This window comes from Pavona decussata, unplaced genomic scaffold, assembly GCF_977016875.1.
Source record: "Pavona decussata unplaced genomic scaffold, jaPavDecu1.1 SCAFFOLD_64, whole genome shotgun sequence".
NCBI classification, from domain to species: domain Eukaryota; kingdom Metazoa; phylum Cnidaria; class Anthozoa; order Scleractinia; family Agariciidae; genus Pavona; species Pavona decussata.
This window is the reverse complement of record NW_028145484.1, coordinates 938,201-960,396: the sequence shown is the minus strand read 5'-3', so window position 1 is coordinate 960,396 and position 22,196 is coordinate 938,201. Positions and strand designations below refer to the sequence as shown.

The 22,196-nt window shown below is 40.2% G+C and overlaps 1 long non-coding RNA gene and 1 pseudogene across 2 annotated transcripts in view; both read right to left on the bottom strand.

Annotated features, from left to right (window-relative positions):
* Positions 1–22,196, bottom strand: part of LOC146478304 (uncharacterized) — a 172,558-nt pseudogene that overhangs the window by 108,243 nt on the left and 42,119 nt on the right. The gene's annotated exons all lie outside the window — the stretch shown is intronic.
* LOC146478305 (uncharacterized) lies at positions 20,053–21,233 on the bottom strand. The gene is made up of 2 exons (XR_014865101.1): positions 21,163–21,233; positions 20,053–20,663 (listed from the first exon to the last, which is right to left on the bottom strand). It is a non-coding gene; the product is annotated as an uncharacterized LOC146478305 (long non-coding RNA).

Genomic DNA, 22,196 nt, shown 5'->3' with positions numbered 1-22,196 from the left:
TTCAGGCATCCTTTTTAAAAAGCATTTGAAATGTATGTCGTCTGTCAGATAATGGCAGGTAATAAAAATATCTGAGATTCAAAACATCACCAAAAACGTGCTAAACTTACGGTATAAAATATTTTGAAAAGATTTTGGATGGAGTACCAACATCTTCCTGTGGGATGTTCTTTCAGGATCGGTACCTCGTAATGCTTTGCCGCTCACCAGTTAATCCTCGCTATCCGCTTCCCCCTCCCTTCCTAAATAGACGCGTTTACGCACCCTAAAGAAAAAATAACGGTACCTTATTCTTTAATTTCAGTGCCACATAGTGGTTTCCGGTGTGGCCAAAGTAAAGTGTGCCAATCGGAGCAACTGACTGAGGAACCACAACTTTAACATAATTGTCATCCTGTAAAGATATTAATTACATTAAAAAACAACTTGTCAACATTCTCCATGATTCCAATCCAAAAGAGGCGGTACAAAAGTAAAAACAATTGAAACGTTTTTTACCCCATGCGCTGTAATGATGAATATCTTGTAATGAAGCACATCAGCCAACGCACTAATAACTAACGAGTTTGCGTAGTTATTTTTTAGAGCGGCTAAGGCGTCTGACCACGTAGCGGGCACCCTTTTTTCACCCATATCAACATCGCAAAGGAAACCCAAGTGATCATTTCCCTGGTGCTGTTCATTTAAAGAGACAGAAAAGGACATCAAAGGGCTTCAAAGCTTTAGTTACTTAGTCGCCAAAAGTAACGATCGTTTATTCTTAAATAATTTTCCCTAATAGGAAGTAGAGAACAATCCTAGTGAGCGCTGCTCTCCCAGAAGGTTCCTCCTTTCTCTCTAACAGTCGCCATTTAGCAGAGGTATTGAATTTCAATTTCACATTTTCATTCAATGTAAAGTATACCTCCCCCCCCCCCCCCCCCCTTAACACAAACACACCCAAACTTGTTCCAAAAATTATCCTGTTAAATTGGTCACCACCGTGCGGGTTTGGGCTTCATTAATCATCATAAAATATGGGGAAAATGGCAATCATACCAAAGAAAATGGAAGAAAAAGATTTGTGGTTTTGTCTCAGTGTAAACATATCCGGTTTCATGGTCATGCAATCACTGAAAATATATTACTAAACAATCACTCAGACATCATACTGGTGGCACTCCAGATAATCAAAAATAAGCATCAGTTTTTAACGTGTCAGCCTTGAATCCAAGTTGCCGGCGGCGGCGTGGTAAAAACAGTTTCCATCACCTGGCGGATTGAACTCCATGGTGACGCCTTCCTCGTTGATTCGTTTTTATAATTTCTTTGTAATTTCCATTTCCTAACAGAAAAAGATGTGCAAAAAAAACCCCTCTATTTCTTCATTTCGCAATGACTAGTTCCTCTTTCGAAAAAAAAGTGTCTGCAATGCTAAATGTGAAAAATACATCATGAATGCGGACAAGATCCGCCGCACACTGACCATAAGTGATGATTAGACAATCTTTGACGTGAAAAATGTCAATCCACTTCTTCAAATAATGCGTGAAGACTGCGAGAAAGTATTCCCCCTCTGTTGGTCACTGTCAGCGAGCCAAGAAGAACGCGGTGAAGGACTGGCAACGAATATATTTCCAGCTGAATATCGGGCCGGTATTGAAACAGACGATCAATCATAAATATCCACGGGGGGTGTCTACGTCCATGTGAGAGGTCCTTGGCGTGTGGAATCGACGTAAGTATCAGGTCTTGTCTCATCATGGCGACATGACTCTAGCCGAATAAATCTCGTAATTATTAAATAGTTGAAAGGGGTTGTTTGCGCAACATAAGCGGCTGCGAAAAGATATGGGAAGAAAGCTACTAAGCGAACTGAAGGCCGGTCCTATTCTTTCTCTTATTATTATTATTATTATTATTATTATTATTATTATTATTATTATTATTATTATTTATTATTATTATTATTATTATTATTATTATTATTATTATTATTATTATTATTATTATTATTTTATTATCATTATTTTTTTTTTTCTCGCAGCTCGCAGATGTGAGCTCGCAAAATCCCCGGGCCGCTGATCTGCTTTGAATAAAGGTTACAGATTCTAACAGTAGACCTTCAAGGGGTCAGATTTTTGGAAATTGCAAAACGCCACCATAACAAAGCTTATTGTGCTAGGTTTCTGCTTAAACCAACCTGTCAAAAATGTTTGTTGAAGAGTTATAGGCAAGTTTGTGTTTTGCGCCGGAGTAAAACGCCGGTTTAAAATTTCCAAATGCGTTATGAGCCGTTGTTTACGCGAGACCATTGTTATCAAATATCCAGGTTCTTGGTATAACTGCCAACTGAAGTTGTTGCACAACAACTAACGACCGATGAAATTTGAAAAACATAGATAAGCAAGTGACAAAAAGTTAAATAACGTAGCCGACCTGCACTGCTTTCACTGTTCGCAATGCGCAAAGTGGATTAGATCTCCAGCTTTCACTGTTCATATTTACACTCTCCTCTCCGTTTCTACTTATTCTTCTTAGCCTTGTTGAAGATTTGCTTCTACCAGATTTCGCTTTTCCTGTTGTTACTGGTCACTGGCTGGTAATATTAAAATGCTATAAACACAGACCGCTTCAAGCGACCGGCGAAAAGCATTTCCGGAGAATTCAGACTGTTTTGTCAAGAGCCAGAGTCTTCAGAGAGCCACATCCTAATTTTCGTGAATTTTCACTTGTCTGATGAAGTGTGAAACTAGGAAAATCTTTTCAGCCCAAAAACTCGGGGTTTGTTTTTGAGTGGTTTTGTTTTTCAAGGGTATGTAGTTTTATCGCATTTGAACGGAATTTGGCCAAAATCTTCGTTGGACATAATGCAGCAAAATGTGTGAGGCGTTAAGAAATTCGAAATATTTTGCCTGTGGCGTCCCAGCGCGTGACATTCATATCCATTGTTTAACTTCAAATAGATTTTCTCAAGAAGGAGGCCTATAATTTTTCATCAAGGGAGAAAATCTGTTGTTCCTTGTAAGCTAACCTTCATTGAGTCATCACATTTCCCAATTTTAGGTTAATGTAGACCTTCAAGGATAACTTTCGGAAAATCTTTCCTACGTGCGTTGTTTGAGAAGAAACCCTAGAAAGCTATATACATTGTAAAGCTAATAAAATGAAGAATCCGGAAATAACACTTCTTTTAGCCATTTTGGTCTCCCTAGCCATGCGCAAACCTTCAAACGCAAAACTGACAGTGTGTTTGTTTTAGTAAATTACTACCCTTTGCGTTGCCGCGGATATCCAAACAAACTGGACTCTATCACTTAGCAGACAATGACCTATCAAAGTGTGTGAGGCTTTTTGGCGTAGGAGAAACCAACTGCTCGCAGGGTATGTAAAAACATAACAACTGGCTCATTTTACCCTTTCAAGACCGCCGACAGTGGGCGCGGCTCAGCGACTGCAATTGTAGTTTTACAACGAAACTTGACAACCGAACCAGTGTTGAAACTAATTACTTTTTGCGAGGAGCCTCAACGGCTTGCAGACCAGTCAGAATCTTCCACAAGTTCAGGTAAGATCGAATTTTTTAACTTGAGTTATATGCCGAATCACCAAAACGTTTTTAATTTTCTTTACATAATACGACTACAGAAAACACTTCTGGCCTCTTTTCTCTACCCACGTACCATGTTCGTAAGAAAAGGCATAAATTGTTTCCTCGCAATAGTGAGTTACAAATAAGAATTCTGGGCTACTATAAATATTGAAGGAAAGGCGGCGTGTACAGGAAAAAAAAAGGTAAACCTTTTAGCCAGCTAAAATTTTCGTACCTGGTTCAATGTCTTGCAATTTGATTGACACTGAAAAGGACCTACACGCGGTAAACGTAAAAAAAAGGAATAAAAAAGATAAAAAAGACATAAAAAAGTTTAACTTCTGTTAAATTGTTTGCGATTTCTTAAGAGGTTTCAAAACATCGACACTTGTTAAGTTTAACTTCTGTTGAAGTCTTTGCGATTTCTTCAGAGGTTTCAAAACATCGACGCTTGTTAAGTTTAACTTCTGTTGCATGGTTTGCGATTTCTTAAGAGGTTTAAAAACATCGACACTTGTTAAGTTTAACTTCTGTTGAAGTGTTTGCGATTTCTTTAGAGGTTTCAAAACATCTACGCTTGTTTAGTTAACTTCTGCTGAAGTGTTTGTGATTTCCTTAGAGGTTTCAAAACATCGACGCTTGTTAATTAAGTTAACTTCTGTTGAAGTGTTTGTGATTTCGTAAGAGGTTTCAACACATCGACACTTGTTTAGTTAACTTCTGTTAAAGTGTTTGCGATTTCTTTAGAGGTTTCAAAACATCGACGCTTGTTAATTAAGTTCACTTCTCTTGAAGTGTTTGTGATTTCGTAAGAGGTTTTAACACATCGACACTTGTTTAGTTAACTTCTGTTGAAGTGTTTGTGATTTCTTAAGAGGTTTAAAAACATCGACATTTGTCGCATTTATTTGTTGAGATGTGTTTCTGTTCTCTTAAAGATTCCGGAACCATTGAAAAGTGGTCTCAACTCACTAGCGTTCTTTAGTATGAGAGTTTTTGAAGCATCCAATTTCCTCTTCGCCTAGTATTTTTGTTCAAGTTTAGTCTTCGCGAGTGTTTTTAGTGGTTTGTTCTTATACTTCTTTAAGATTTGCTTTTCTTGCAGGTTTGAAAGTTGAAGGTGGAAAAGTCTGTTCGCTAATAAATTTTATGATTCAGGTTAGACTAAGACTAAGACTAAGACTTGTATACACTGCTTGCATGATTAGTTTAATGAGTGGAAAACAGCTACTCACATTCTTGAGAAGTTTCAATTCTCACAGTTGCTTAAGTTGTGTACATAACTGTGATGATCATTCGTGTCTTTACTCCGAAGTTTGATTATTCAAGAAAATGTTCCAAAACGTCGACACCTGGTAACTTAAAAAAAGTACTTTTTAGTATAAGGGTTTTGGAAGCGGTATTATTTATCTGCTTTATTTTCAGTGTTTATATCCCCATGAAGTCTTGACCACTTTCCCATCATACATACACTTCCGGTTATAACTATCCTGTGTTAATTATCTTTTTTCCTTTTTCCTGCAGGGTTTAAAGTGGAAGACGGTGAGGGTAAAAGGAGGAATGAGTTTGCGGAATGGAATGTGGAAAGACGTGCGGAATGGCATAATTATGCAAAATAAGAATTGCGGAATGACATAATTATGCGAGATACGATTTATGCATAATGACTCACAGAAATACATTTCACTGAAAAAGCGCGCCTTTTTTTGGGCGCCAATTTGCAAATACAGCCTTTTTGTAACCATTCAACCGAAGAATGCATCACAAAAACCCAAACGATGGTATCTTCGAATTCAAACTTTTTTCCTTCGATTCTCATCGCATAGCCGTTGATGCAACATAGCAGCTCGTGGAATTTTATCGTTCGCGAGTGAACACAAGATTTGTAATCGTGACATTTGCATTAAAGAGGTTTGTTTATTTACGTAACCTGGTTGCCATTTCACACGATTACGGGAGATGTATACAACTCAATCGAAGGCTGGTAAAACTTGACACGATAAGCTTTCACAGCGCCTCGCAGGAAAAAGACGTGAGTAAAGAACCGCCTCTGTTTATTTTTGAAACGATTTATGTCACTTGTCGAGGATTTATCTGGTTATGACGAATGTGTTGTGGTTCGGTCATGCTCTTTTCCGTTGTTTTACGTTTTATATTAATCAATTTATCATACACAGCCAAGCACACACACACGCAAATAAATAAATAAATAAATAAATGAAAACGAAAATAAAAATTTAACCGCAATCTATACCGCAGAACTCTTTCCCCGTATTTTGACGTGTAGATTTCGGTTTTTTATTTTCGAAGGAAGGATCTTGATGAAACAAATAAAAATTCCAACTCCAATATTTTATTAGAAACAATATCTAAGCAATTCGGGAAAGATTTCCGCACAGCCCCATACATTAATTATCCATGCACAACTGTCACACTAACCCACTTCCAAAAACGACGAGCGTGAAAACAGAGTGTGTGCCAAATGTATAGATAATTATGCATTGGGCTGTGCAAAGCTAGCTTACTGAGTGGTAGTTCCTTTCGTACTGATTATTCAGATTCTATAGTGATAATGTACCTTGTAGTGTGAACATTAAAATGAAAGTATGTTGCTGCCTTTCTCTCTTGATAATTTCCACCAAAAAAAGATATGGGAACTCTTTTATTTCCCCCAGTCGTCATTTCAGAACCTTGACAGCTTTGCGAAGTACGATGCCTGTTGTTGACAGCGTCAGTGAATTTTCTTCTTGTATACCGGGCCTTTGTACACAGCCCTGTATGCGTTTTTAAGATACTCTCGTTTACGTTTTCTCGTTTCTCCAGACCATTAGAAATACACTGGATTAATATACGCATGAAGTGAGTTTGAAGTAATGTCTTTCTACTGCATATGAAGAAAGATCATCAAGAAGATAGAATTGACGAGAGTGAAGAACTTCAAACGCAACAACATACTTGGCCCTTTATGACGCACTGGACAACAACAACAACATCTGATCAACCTTTATAGCATAATTACATAACATAACATAACATAACATAACATAACATAACATAACCTAATATTTTATTTAGGAAATCAACTAATCAATAAAACACTCCCTGAAAGGGGAAATCGTCAGGTTAACCCTATATAAAACAATTTCCCCAAATAAACATTCTAAAATCTAAAACAATCACAAACATCCAAAATTAAAACTATTTACAATCGTTCAGTAGGGTACATGTACATCTTGACTCTATCAGTTTCGGAACAAAGTTATTGAACCAGCGTGTACAACATCCTTAGGTAAGTCGTTCTACTTATTAGCAATGCGCACAAAGAAGGAGTACTTATAACTGAAAGTTGACCGTAAATTGCAAAAGCCCAGTCCAGTTCAAACACTGAGAAAAAGGAAGATAACCAGTATTTAATTACAAATAAACTACCGGATAAGATAAGAAAACATAAGATAAGATGAGAATGAAAGTTCAAAGTCTAACTTTTTGGTATTAAACTAACAATCTGTATCGAAACTCAAAACATGATGAAGTAATCCTCCCAATCGAAGTTAATAAAACAAACAGAGGAAATCTTTGAGTTTGTTATCAATTTAATACTTGATTGATTTTCAGCGTTTACAAAGCCCAATCCTAAACAGTGACTGAGTGGTGAGTGCAAAAGAAAAGAAAATGAACATCGTCTTCGAGTTTAGGCCTGGGAGACATGTTTCGAGCATCCCGATTTGTAAGCAAGAATAGCTGCGGTTTGACCAATGCTAAGCTATGAGATTACTTATGGCATGTAGTCATGCTTTCGGAAAATCAAACATCAACTATCAACTGCTGGGCGCAGAATTCAAGAAACAAAAAAATCTTCGATTCAACTTGAATTTATGATACATCATGTAGCTGTTGTTGAGTTCTCGGGTTTATAGCTCATCTACGTGTGTTCCTGCACTCAAATTGTATTTGTTCTACACTTTAGTCTTTGGCTAATTTTAACGTAGCCGTAAATTAAAATTTAGCAATTGAAACAATTTTCAAAGGCAACCGATTAAGCTCGAAAAAATATGTCCAACTATTTACAGATTTTAGCACCACGAAAATTACCTTTGTAAGACTGATGCTCCAGCTGTCGTCAACTTTTCCGCTTCGGATAATCAGCTGTCTTTCCTGGCAATTTCTTCCGTCTTGATTGAGTTTAATTTAAGGAGAAAAAAAAAATGTAAGTTAGGAATGGGCTACCTCCAGACCTTTTCAATATAAAAGCACTCATTCAACCAACTTACGGAGCCAATAATCACCGTGCGTGCGTAATGGCCTGTAGTATTCTTCAACAAGCTTTGAGCTTCTAACGTAGTAGGTCAACTGTTATGTTGGCTTCCTGAATAAAGATTGACTTTGATAGTTATTATTAATCCTAATATTTGAACTCGACCATTCCACATTCCATGCTCACGTGAGCTTTTAAAACTCAAGCACCGGGGATTGCGGTTTTTAATGACTGTAACATGGATCTTTTTTTGAGGTCACTTTGATTCCCTAATGCAATTCAGGACAGAATGATCGAATGATGCTGGTACATAAATCGTTTTTGCGGTGGTACGAGTTTCATTCTGGAACGAAATTGGTTTGGAGAAATTCAGTTAAAGTAATATAGAACAGTCACATAACGTCTACATGTCCTTGACGACCCCGCGCATAGGTTTTCGTATCGAGAAGTCAGATTGACCTCGGTTCAGTACAGCTACCGGCGTGAACTTCCACCAATATGACTCGCAACGACAAGACTAAGATTTTGGACCACTATCATGTAAACAAATAAAGAGCCACGATGTACCATGCAACCATCCACCCCTCCCCCCTCCAATTTGATTGAAAACGAAAGTGTTTCTGGTTTTATTGTGGTATGGTACTGACACGTGATGTCGCACCGGTTCTGTGTAAATGAACACAGATCTACGAGAAAGACCTGGGGTATACCCTTACGGTATCATACCCCCTCCTCCCCCGCTTTGCTTGCAATCATTAGTGTTTGTGTAGTGTAATCACAAGGGTGAGAGTGGTCCTAGACTGAAGGCTGTTTTGATGGCATTGCTGCTACTGCGAAAACAAAATAGAGTAAACAAAATAGAGAAGCCTCAGTTGATGGTTTCATCTCTCCTATTATGACTTGATTCGGCAGTTGCACAGCCACGCGCTCATCTCAAAACAACTTTTTAGAGGAGCGAATACTTGGACATTCCAAATGTACCGGTGAAGTCCCTCAAATGTAAATTTCGGCCCTTGCCTCCCAATATATGCACAGGAATGACCCACTAAAACGTCCTTTGAACTAATACAAGTCCAAAGCTTATATGGGGAGTGATTCAATATGATGATTCAGGCATATTTCAAATTTTGTAGCTTCATTTTTAGTTCGTTGCGGAATCTTATTTCGTGGCTTGTAATGTTGCCAATATTTGCTAGAACATTTTTGCATTTAAACAGCTTAAAACGACAAAATTTGGGAGCTTTGCAGACATGTTTAATACAGTTGTGCCCACCGTCAATTTAGGAAGGATGCATAAATATTTGTATTGCTGACTCGCCAGTCTCGATATTGTTGTTTTTAGGTTTTAATACGTAATCTGACTGTAGAGTACCCTCGATTTTCGCCAATCGATTTATTTTGGCGAATTTCCAGTCTCTTCTGGCGACCAATTGCAAACGCCAGCCAAAGAGCTCGCTGAGGACACTGTGTCAAAATTGTAGCAAAGTAAATGACGCGGCGTTTTAAAATACTTTTCTATTCCTAATTTCCTTCATTTTACTTAGGAAAACTTTGAATTTTATTTATCCTTTGGTTGAGAATGTATTATAGAGCAAACCCTTATACACATACTCAGAATTACTGAAATCGCGGTTAAAGCTAGCTCTGGCTGCGCGTCTTGTTAGCTTTGAGTTCGATATACAAATCGATATGTTGAAACCATCGTTAAATATTGATGAAGTACAAAGAAATATTGCATAATACTCTAACTGGGAAAACTATCTCCAATACCAAAAGGTAAGCGTACTCGAGGGTGACTCCTTAACTTGATGTCACTTTATCTGAAGTTAATAAAACGTCATAAAGGGTTAGATCATTCTTGTAGTGGAGTTAAGTAACTTCAAAAAGAATAAAAAATAACTCCATTTGAGGATTAGAGAGTTACTTTTGAGTTAAGTACAGGAATAATACTATGCCCCCCCAAAAGGATCACTTTGAACCTAAAATTTCAACTATTTGGGGGGTTAAACTAACTTTTAAAAACCACCGAGTGTGTTGGGCTTCCTTGAAGATCATGGGAATCCAGTCTACATATTTCCCAGACCTCGGGAAGTCTGGGTACATTGACAAAAATTCTGGGCATCGCTGTAAACAAGGCAAATTGCCAGGGCCAAGCTATCAAAGAAAGCCGGTTGAGCTATTCAAAGATAAGTACCAATTTTGCATCTTGATTTATTAATAGCCTATCAATGTGGATTTCTGTGAACGTTTTTGTCCTTTATTTTGACTTTAATTTGCATGCCACTTATAAAAGATCCAGCTATGTGAATACTTTTCAACTGAAAGAAATATATAAACCTTGGTAAATCAGCTTTGCGAACCCGGCCCAGATCATGAGCTTTGTTCAAAATGGCTCATGACGTTATTGACTTTATATGCAGGTTCGAGTTGTCGTTGATGATGAGTATTTGTTAGAACAAATGATTTGTCAAGTGTTCTCTTAGTTTCCTTACCTCTTCCGCAGCTAAATTTACCAGTTTCTTCAGCAATTTGCTGTCGGTAATGTTTGATCAATGACGCCATCAGAACCGATCGAGGTCCATTTTAAACGTCGTGCTTGAACTCCGAATTTATAAAATATGAATACCATGTTATTACTTAACAAAATGTGGTTAATTTGGCCATCTTGGATTCATTCCAGTACAACCGCTTGACAGTTTTTCCTTCTAAACTGAGTTCGACTGAATATTAAATCCGACCGCCATCCGAAACCACGTCGCGCTATAGTCATGCTAAAGTCAAGTCGGATTTGTAAAACAGCTAGCACAACATTCAGTTTGATACGAGCCTGAGCAGGACGCAGGTTGATAGAAGTGAAAATATAAGTTTGTTTAGGTAACTAGTGTTCTGGCAATATCTCCCGTAATGGCGGAGGACTCGTGTGGAATGGAAACCAGGTTACGTAAATAAGCAAACCTCTTTAATGCAAATGTATTACAAATCTTGTGTTCACTCACGAACGATAAGAGTCCACGAGCTGCTATGTTGCATCAACGGCTATGCGATGAGAATCGAAGGAAAAAAGTTTGAATTCGAAGATACCATCGTTTGGGTTTTTGTGATGCATTCTTCGGTTGAATGGTTACAAAAAGGCTGTATTTGCAAATTGGCGCCCAAAAAAAGGCGCGCTTTTTCAGTGAAATGTATTTCTGTGAGTCATTATGCATGAATCGTATCTCGCATAATTATGTCATTCCGCAATTCTTATTTTGCATAATTATGCCATTCCGCACGTCTTTCCACATTCCATTCCGCAAACTCATTCCTCCTTTTACCCTCACCGAGTGGAAGAAGGAAACGTCTGTGTGATTGTTTTGAACGTATACATCAATTCAGGGAGGTAGTACTTAATTTCGCATACATATCTTATTTGCCGGCCTTGGTCAGTCCGTATTGGGGCGTACTCAAGACCTCGGGCATAGTTTTTCCCAATACGGACTGACCAAGGCCGGCAAATAACGTGTTTATTTCTTAGTCTACGGTATTGCTCTGAAAGCAGCTTTTGTGTGCTTTTGTGTTAGTGTTGTATGCTTTAAATTATTAATCACACACGCCCACAGTAACAAGTCAACAACTACTTGGCCGTCTGGCATTATCACATTGGCGTTTTTTCCTTAATTGTTAAAACTCTGTAAGTAAGTACAATGTCGCTGTACAATTTTAATATATAAACTACGAACAAAAATTGTTGCTGGCAATTAGGGAAAATCAGTTTCAGTTGCTGGTAAAACAAACGACAAAATTCAGTTTTCTGGCTGGCAATCGAGGAACACGTAGTTCAGTTGCTGGCTGGCAAATAAGACAAAACACATTTCTGGCTGGAAATGCTGATTTTCAATAAATGCTTGCTGGCAACAACAAGGCTAAGTACATCGCTTGCTGGTAGTGAGGAGCGGCTCTTTTTTTCCCACGCTAGTTAATTATTAAACAAAAAAGAATGTTTCAAGCTTTTAACCGATAATGATGAAGCAGCACAGAACCAAATAATCTGGAACAATAGTAACATTCTCGTGGATGGAAAACCAATCCTGTATAACTCCTGGCTCATTAACGGAATAATATACATCAAAGATTTACTCGCCGAAGACAAAACTTTTCTCACTCTGGCTGATCTAAAAGCAAAATTCAACTTAAATGTGCCTTTTACCACCTATTACGGCGTATTAAAGGCTATCCCAGCAAACTGGAAGAAAAGCATCCAAAATACGGATATCCAGAGAGGAGTCCCATATGAGGAAGAACTATTCGCCCGACTTCCATCAACAAAAACAGCTTATTCGATTATACTAATTAAGTAATAGCAACTCAATACCAACGGCTGAGAGCAAGATTTTAAATTACGGCTTTACTAAAGACAACATCCAAAATGTCTATATGCTTCCATTCCAAATTTTGAAAGAACCAAAATTAATTTTCTTTCAATTTAAAATTATTCATAACATTTTACAGACGCAATCCAACTTGTTCCGTGCTGGGATAAAAGACACTGACATATGCCCCCTATGCAATTCCGAATGCCAGTCTTTAAGCCACATGTCATGTGTCCTCGACTTTTCGGAATCAGTTTAGACTCTGGTGGCGAGAAAGCTTTCAAGAAAAAATAACTTTATCCGAAAGCGTGATCCTCTATGGCTGGCATAAAAAATCAAAAACCTGGCTTGTCCTCAACTACTCTCTCATTATTGCTAAATACCACATTTTCACTACAAGTGTATGCAGTGGCAACTTAAACTTTGAAGGTTTTCTTTTACGTCTGAAAAACAAACTAACTATTCTGCAAACAATTGCTGCGAAAAATAACAACTTAAAGCAATTTATGAAAACGTGGGCCCCTGTGCTATAAGGCTACGAAGATATGTGTACTTTTGTCCGTCTTCACGTTTTTTAGTTTTGTTTTGTTCGTTTGTTTCTTTTGTTTGCTGAAGAAAAGAATTGTACAACACAAGAAAAGGTTAGTAAGTAATGTAACTATATTGTTAATAGTGTTAGTATTGTAATAGTGTAGTACTAGTTAGTACTGTACGTAAGCATATTAATAAGTATTGTAAGTATTGTCTTATAAGTTAAGTATTGTAAGTACTGTCTTATAAGTATTGTCTTTTATGAATAAAATTTGTTAAAAAAAAAAAGAATGTACATGCACCTAAACAGCGTTACAGAACAACACACAGCTTTCCCGAAAAAACTGCCGTTGAGCACTCCTGCGTAGGCGCAGTGAATTAAAATGTTGGCGACAAAATTTTAAATCCAAGATGGCGGACGCCGAAGAAGTATTCAGCGACGAGGAGATGTTGCTGCTTGTTCTTCTCTTGTGCTAAAGCTTGCGTTATCCCGATTTACACTGGCGACGCAACGAGGCAATCATAAGCGCAAGCACAAGTAAAAGGAACGATTTCCTTTTCGTGTGCTTGCGTTTATGCTTGCGATAATGTTTGCGTCGCCCACGGCGGTTTACACGTTGGTTTCTTGTGCTTATGCTTGCGTCGTACGTGTCAACCAGCCTTTAGGGCCGATTATATTTATAGATCTGGTTGTAAACTGAATCGAGCTTTAAACGAGGACTCCAGAAATCACGGCTACTGAGCTCAGCTAAGCTTGGTCTTAACGGCATCATTAGAACATGGGGTAGCCGCAGCTCATGAAGTCTACAACAACTAACCATGGCTTAGCAAGTCCGGTTATTGTTTTGACTTCACTTTGGTTACCATGGTTTTATGTTACACTACATTACATTATAAATTATCGCGCATTTCGTGATTAAACATTTTTGAAGTAAAGTATAATCAACACATTTTAGATGTAGGACGAAAAATTTTTCATCGCAGTATTCAGCTCACGGTTTTCGGACACAGAAACTAAGGGCTACGATAGCACTAGCAAGAACAAAAATGATTGGAGAGTCATTTTAGAGCGACTGATCCGAGTAAAAGTGATTTGAAGGCGCTGCCAGGATGCTAAAAATAATAAAAAAAAACCCGACAGAGAAAGAGTTTGACGAGCACGGGAGATAATGAGCACTTACCTGCAAATACGACAGTGCGGGTACTCGTGACTGGCAACTGGAATTAAAGACCACAAAACAGTCGTATTTTTCTTTTGTTAATTTTTCTCTTAAATCGATCGAAAGCCGCTAAGCGCCTCCCCCCAGTCCCACTCTGTCATTACACACTCGCTCCAGACCTTTCGTGTGAAGACCGCGCGCATACGAATGACAAACCAACGCAAAATATAATTGTAGCGTACTGGAATTAAAGGTTACCCTTTAATCAGTCAACCAGACTTGCCACTGATTGCTTCCAGAAGCGAAACCGGTTCCGAAAATCTTCTTGGTCTGAGGGAAATGTTATTTAAATAAGCAGAGGCATCTCGGGAGAACCCCTGAGCTTAGACCTCAACGATGATTTTTTTAATCTCGGTTTTAAGTAATAGTTACCTATAGACACCCAGTGGAAAAAGCAAACAAAGCCTACCCTTTAGCAATGCCAGTAATGGCTTATTATGTTACTTTTACATGCAGGAATTTCGATCTTCTGGGAAATGCTCATATTTGATACGTATTCAAGTTGGCCGGCCCTAATGTTTGTCAAATGACTCTTTTCTTGGAGGCGCATAAATGGAAGAAAAGGGGAAATTACGAGGATGAGTAGACACAATTGACGTATGAAGGGGTCCCACTTCTCTGAGATCAGAGGAGAGGGAAGGGAAATCACAGGTTCATCCCGAAGCCGTCTCTGCTCTTTTCTTTGTGAAAGCTGGGTCGTCATGTTTAATAACCACTCAATTCTAAGAATCAAACGCCCGTCGTATTGTTCATGGTTTCACGTTTTTACCCGACTGTTCTTCAAATGTGTGTACACTCAAAGGCGGTGCGACCCAGATGTACAGAAAACCAACAACTTTATTAGTTATCTTAAAAACATCTTATCATGGACCGGCTCGCAGCTAGGAAAAACGACACTTGACCTGCGTGGCAGGCCCTACAAAGTGGAAGGAAAGTGGGAAATAGGGCTTCACGCGCGAAGCGAGGGGAGCGTGCTTCCCTTGCTTCGAGCGTGCGACCGATTCCCCTTTGTACACGTCCTTTCTAGCACCTACTACACAGGCTGCGCGAAGTTAGGCGGGCCAGTCGGGCATTAGTTGGAAGAAAATAACAGTTCTGATATAAGAATTAAGGCGACGTTAGTCTGAGGAACAGTCAGAATTAGAGATAATTACAGTACTTGTAAAAAGCAATAGAAAATGTAGTTTACAGATCACCTGTACGGCAGTTTTTATCTGCACTCTCATTCTTTTATACGTATTCTTGCGTGAGGTTTTTTCTTTACTGGAACTGAGAGGGGGGACAAAGCACGATTAAAGTCGAACCTCCACAATAAAAGACCCTAGTGACCGGGCAGATAAAATTCTGATAAAACCTTCTGCCTGTGCTAATTAGAGGTTTGGCTGTACGTGGATAGCACGTGTAGCCATTTAAAAGAAATTTTGAGCCGACCCATCGACACTAAATACTAACCATTCATTAACGGTTTGCACAGTCGGTAAAGTTAATAGTACGGCCTTCACAGATGGTAGAAGATTGTTATATGATGTCTGGCAAGCAGGGTTCGGCTTAACATGTTTGATAAGGTTTCAAAACGTATCCTTGCCGTTTTGTACATCAATAAATATACTGCCACATATTAAGATAAAGAACGATATTTACAATTATAAAAGCACTAGTATCACCATGACTGTGTACAACATAAATCTGCGCAACAATGCATCTTACTGAGGAGAAACAGAACGATAGGCAACATCCTGCAAAGATGTTTACGACATTTATCCCCGTTTTACACGATAAGCAAGGTGGCAGGCGTGCCTGCATGTGTTACCCATCTAACCGAGCTATCCTGAGCTTGCGAGCGGTTTTCAAATTGTCTTGAAAGTGCTTTGCTGCTAGGCCGCGTCACTTGCTTAGGTGGGAAAGACTGGTTTTACACGTAAACACGAGCTGTGTATTAGCTTGACTATTAATATAATTTAGTTACCCGCCAGCCCACTGATCTGCCATCGACTTAAAACGAGGCCTTACTATGCTGACTGTTATATTTTATATTTATTTTATATAATTTGTCTTATATTTTAATTATGCTATCAACAATTTTAAAGTGAGATAGTTTTGAGTCACAAAACAACCTGCATGTAATATTCAAAGCGGATTCATTCTTTTAAATCCCACCGATTGCAGTCAGTGAGAGTGGAACTGTCTGAAAAAGTTTAAAGCAAGTGTAACGTTGCTAAGAGACCGGATTAGTCTCGACCCAGGACTTCGAGGCTAAGAACACAGCCATTTTTGTGAGTGCAGTTGTTGTTGTTGTTCCGTTACGCTACAAAAGGAGAGTTTATAATTACACACTGGTTCCAGCGATGGGATTGACGAAATGGCCTCGAGGGAAATTCTGGAAGATAAAATCGAACGACTAACCATGCAGTCGAAGCCGTGGGTAATGCTACCCCTTCAAGTGGCGTTCAAGGAAACTACAGCTCCCCCCCCCCCCCCCCCAGTTCGGATGGGCTAATGGCAGGGGTAAGGGGTGTTGGTCATGTGGGTCTGCGTCCCATTTTCAGAGAGATCGCCAGCAGGGAAACTTGCACAGGGCGGGAGACAGACTGTAAACGCGAGCCGCTCCCCCGCCAGAAGACCAACTACCAAGTGATACGTATAAGCTCCAGTCAATCTAACGTGTTGTTACCTGACTGCAAGATCAAAGGGGTCCCTGTGACTGCAGTAGTGGACTGTGGTAGCCCAATCTGTATTTTGAGTAACGAATTTCTTAAGTATATTGGCGTAAACGACACCCTTGGAAAGGTTGGGTCCAAGGTCGTGGGTGCAAAGGGCTCACAGCTGGACATCTTGGGAACTATGGAACTAGACACAGCCCTCAAGGGAGAGTGCCCTACTTTGGGTGGACTTTTTAAGGGACAATAGGTGTGTTGTCGATTTTAACAAGGGATTTTTCACGCTGAAGCAAACACAGAGTTGAAATTGAGAGATGAATCAAGTTAGGGAGGGGGGGGGTTGCACAGAGTCTCCCTGGTAGAAACTGTTGCTATTCAGCCTGATCGCAAAGATGATTGATGTGCCAGGTTTATGGGGCAAACTTGGAAGGAATTCAGGGAGTCCATGAACCCATGGATAAACTCTTTGAAAGGTTCCCAATTTCAGTGCACAGTACTTTATCCTCAGTTAGTAACAGATCAGTCCCAGTTCGTTTCTACAACTATTGTGATCAACCAGTTATGATCTATAAGGACACGGGTGTGGGCGAGTTCTGTCCAGCCGTAGTGAGGGGCCAAGCAATACCCACAGCGCGAAATTACAGGGTTGAGTCCACCTCTGATGACAGCCATATAGGAACAATGAATTGCAATGTATTGTCAGTTGAATTGGAACCGGTTTGGGCTGTAGTTGACGAGATGAGGCAACTGTTCCCTATAGATAACGATCAGATAACGGAAGATCAGAAGCTGAACGCAGTATTCAGGGGACCACGCGATATTGGCCACTGTGCTCACGCACAACTTAGAATTAAAACTGGAACTGCAACTACTGCGAGACTTCCACTGCGCGGCTTTTCACCTCAACAGGAGGAATACATAAGCAAGGAGACGCAAAGGTTACTTGAGAGAGATGTGATAGAGCCGTCTACCAGTCCTTGGAGTGCACAAGTCGTTTTAGCTTCTAAGAAGAATGGATATTACCGTTACTGTGTTGATTCCGCAGGCTAAATAGTGTCACTGTCAAGGAACACTACCCTATTCCAAGGGTGGAAAATATGATCGATACTCTTACTGGAAGGAAATTTTTTTTCAACACTGGACCTTGTGTCTGCCTATCATGCGTTTGAAATTCACCCACGTGACAGGAAGAAAACAGCATTCTCTACAAAGCAGGGACACTGGCAGGGGAAACGAGTACCGTTTGTGCTATGTAACGTAGATACGTTCTTTGCACGGCACATTGCAAGTCTCTTGGCAGGAATGACATGGGAAGAACTCTTGGCATTCTTTGATGACGTCCTTGTCTTTAGTGCCACTTTTGTCAAACACTGTGAGTCTTTAGATCGTGCTTTCTCTCTCTGATAGAGGAGGCCGAGTTGAAATTGAGGCCATAGAAATGCCGTCTGCTACCACGCCGTACATCGTTTGTTGGACATATCCTGTCGGCTCAAGGAGTTTTCACAGACCCCGATAAGGTTTTCGAAGTGAAGTCCTGGCCACCTCCGACCAACGTGTCTGAATTACGTGTTTTTCTGGAAAAGATTGGTTACTACAGAACGTTTATTCCGGATTTTGCAACTCTTGCAAGTCCTCTTTTCCAGCTTGAGGAGAAGAGGCGGAACTTTGTGTGGGACAACGACTGTCAGAGGTTTTTCGACACCCTGAAACAAGTTTGTTGCTGTTGTGGTGGACATGTATACCAAGTGGCCCGAAGCGTACGCCTTGCCTGATCAAGAGGCTGCCACGGTCGCGCAAGTTGTCATGGACAACTTTGTATGTCGTTTCGGTTGCCCTTGTGGAGTGCTTAGCGACCAGGGTCGCAATTTCGAGTCTCGGACATTCCGCGGATTATGCAGCTTCATTGAGTCTGTCCAACAGAGGACAACGCCATACCATCCTAAGTGTGATGGAGGAGTAGAACGGCTTATCCGCATGGTTACCAGTGTTATTTTCAAGATTGCAGAGGAGCAGAAGGAGTGGGATCACTACCTTCCTAAGGTCCTCCTGGCTTTGCGAGCACCCACTCATAAAACGACCGGCTTCTCTCCCAGCATGCTCATATTCGGTAGCGAGCTGAGATTACCTATTGATGCAGTGAGAGGGGGGACTCAATCAGAACAACATTCTGATTACCCATCTTTTGTCAAGAAGCAGCATGAAATCCTTAGAGAAGTATATGAATGAGTGGGTGAAAATATGAGGGTCAACCTCCGTCACCAGAAGGATGTCTACGACGCACGCTCAAGAGAAACTCAAGGCCGTACCGTGAGGATGATCTGGTATGGTTACAGGAAAAGGCTGTTCCCCGCTAGTTATACCGGGCGTTCTATCGCCCCTGGTCTGGACCATGGCAAGTAGTGAAGGTCATATGTGACGTCACGTACAGGATCCAGTGCGAGGAGGTGGCACCCACAAGGGAAAGATGGAAACGAGAATGATTTTGCACTTTAACCATCTTAAACCGTACTTACCGAGGCCTGCTCAGCTTCGACCAAAATTGCATGATGTCAAGGGCGTTGCAGGCCTTCCTGTGGATCTGAATGTTGGAGAGCGTGTTGTGATGGAGTCACCGACGGCTCGTGTCACAGACGCCTTACCTGGGGAACCGGCGCCGACAGAGAACGCCGCAGCTATCAACCGTGAGTAAACCGGCGACCGACACGTTCAATCAGGAACAGCCAAGCTTCTGCCTGGATGGGAGACTTCCTTGTAGGGAAGGACATTGAAAATACCCCTCCTCCACTAGGAAGGGTGAGGGGGGGGGGGGGGGGTGGGTGTAACGTTGCTAAGAGACCGGATTAGTCTCGCCCCAGGACTTCTAGGCGAGGAACACGTGGAGTAGAGTTAGTGAGGTCACCCATCTTGGTGAGTGCAGTTGTTGTTGTTCCGTTACGCTATTAAAGGAGAGTTTATCCCCTGTTACACAAGCTACTGATCGTTACGATCCAAGTGTACTCATAGGAAACAGAGTACAAAGCCATTAGCTAGTTTTACTGTAATTGCTTTCCGTGAATCCTGTCTCTGCTGTATAATTTGTAAATAACTTAATTCAATTTGATTTATTTTGTAATTGTAATTATAACGCTTTCCAAACTATTTTCAGTTTTTCCAGAATCGAAAATTCCGCGAGAATGTATGCTATAGACCTTTTTCTTCGGAATTATTCTGCAAAAAACTATAATTTTGTCGTAAAATATCGTAATGTTCATTTCGTGTCTTAAAAAGTAACGTTATCTCACGTTTTTGGTGTAATTTCAAGACTAAAAGTATATCTTAGTTTTTCCTATTTTAGAGGAACGCAATTTTTCAACTTATTCTTGTTAGTTCTAGTTCCTAAAACTGGCGGACAGACAAAAATTGTAATTTTTGTGCATGGCAAGTTTCTCGATTCTAACTGATCCTTGCTTTCAGATATGATGGTTCTGTATTCACTCAGAAACCAAGGGTCCGAAATTTGGACCCTTGGTTTTCAGTCGGCTTTAATCATGCAAAACTGATGCAATACTACAGTCACTCAGAAACCAAGGGTCCGAAATTCGGACCCTTGGTTTTCAGTCCGCTTAAATCATGCAAAACTGATGCAATACTACATTCACTCAGAAACCACTTTTCAATCCGCAAAAAACTTGCAAAATGCAATCCTAACTTTATACAGAAACCAAGCCTCCATACTTTCGGACTTAGCTATAATCGTGAAAAAAACGCAGTGCCGTGTAATAAACATGTTTGTCGCAGAACGCTCATTGAGCTAAGGGTTCAGCAGAGTTCACGTCTGGCCAACAACAAAATAGTAATAATATTAGTCTAAAAATATGTTCACTGCCCCCAGACGGCTTTCTGTCCCTGGCCTTGCACATCTCCTTTAAATGAACATCTTCCAGATGAAATTAGTCGTTGCATTGGCGTCTGTAGTTCATTACATGGCGCAAAAAATTATACTTGATACTAGGAGATAGATGAAGCCACATCACTTCGCCGGTAATGAGGTCAGCCAGTGGTGAATACGAAATCTTCTCTGAACGAACAGCTGCGGTAAGCCTGAAAACGAAATATCAAAACAACAATTCATTAATGAAAAATGGTAAATCAGCTAAACCTGCTAAACCGCTAAATCTTCTGTGCGATGAAAAACAGCGCGACTCTGTTTAGTGAAGTGACTTTTATGACATTTACAATTGCTTCTTGGAAATTTATGTTTGGCCATGCAAAGGCCACGAACGATATAAACGGTATGTATGTCTCCTTCATACAAACTGAATTCATGACGAGGGTTCATCGAAAGGCCGGTTAAGTTTGTTTCGCCTTAGAAAGGGTGGCATAGAAATATTACGAACATCTCAGAAACAGGAAATCAAAAACCTAATACGCGCGCGATTTGAAAATGAATAACGGCTTCAGTAAAGACTCAGTATAAAAAGCTTGAAACACAGACGCACAAAAATTGACCTGAGAGATTCCCATTATCGCCAGTTTGAATACATCAAGTGTCATTTACAAGTGCTAGACTTACAATGTGAAAGAGAAACTTTATAATTACCTTGAGTACGGCGCAAAAGGCCAGCGTACAAAAAACAGCACTTTGCCATGAGCCATGATAAATGCCGTTCCGTTCGTTGTCCCTTGTCTCCCCGGGGGGGGGGGGTACTCCCTTATATGGGCTATATAGGTATGTGCCGCGCCAAAGGGTATGGTTTTTCGGCTGTTTTGGTCATAAATAGGGTATCGCTTTTAGCCATTTTGCCGCCATTTTGGTAATAAATAGGGTATAGATTTTTGCACTCTAGTCCTGGGTTCGATTTTTTTTAGAAGAAACTACTTCAGGTCATAAATAGGGTAGGGAAAATCGCAGATTTTAGTCATAAATAGGGTAGGGAAAATCGCAGATTTTAGTCATAAATAGGGTAAGGGTTTTGGGAAGCGGGCCGCACACCCCTACCCAATTTTTTTTGGAGTACCCCCCCCCCCCGGGCTTGTCTCATCGAGGCCATACGTTTAGCTCATCAGCTTTTCCATCAAACAACATGACATTTTCCTGCATTTTTCGAATTGAGTCAACACCACAACGGAGCCGAGTAAACCACTGAAACCAGCTCAGCTTGCCAACGACGAAAAGATAATTTTGAACCATGCAATCCCAACCTGTCAAGAATCCGGTTGTGCGTCATGGCACGTGATCTATGTAGAGTCACGTAGTTTGCACACAAACTCTTCAAATTGTCTCAAAAAAGATATTTGGGCCCACCAGTTATATCACTTTACTAGGTCTGGTGCTTTTTGCTAGTAAGACACGGCTATGGCCCTTTTATTTCAAAACTAAGGGGGAAAACAAAATGTCACAGAACCTTGTGTGACTCAAATACTTATACAAAGAACTTCCTGTTAACGTTACATTGTGGTCATTTTTGGCGGTCAGATCGATCGTTGCTATTACAAAGGCCATTCATTTACTTTTGTAGCATGGTCGTTACGTTTGACCCGCATTCTCATCAACTCAAGTAATACAATTTGGAGTTTCCAATAGCATGGAATTCAACGAAAAAGTGAAAGCGAAAGACTGAGATTATTTGAATT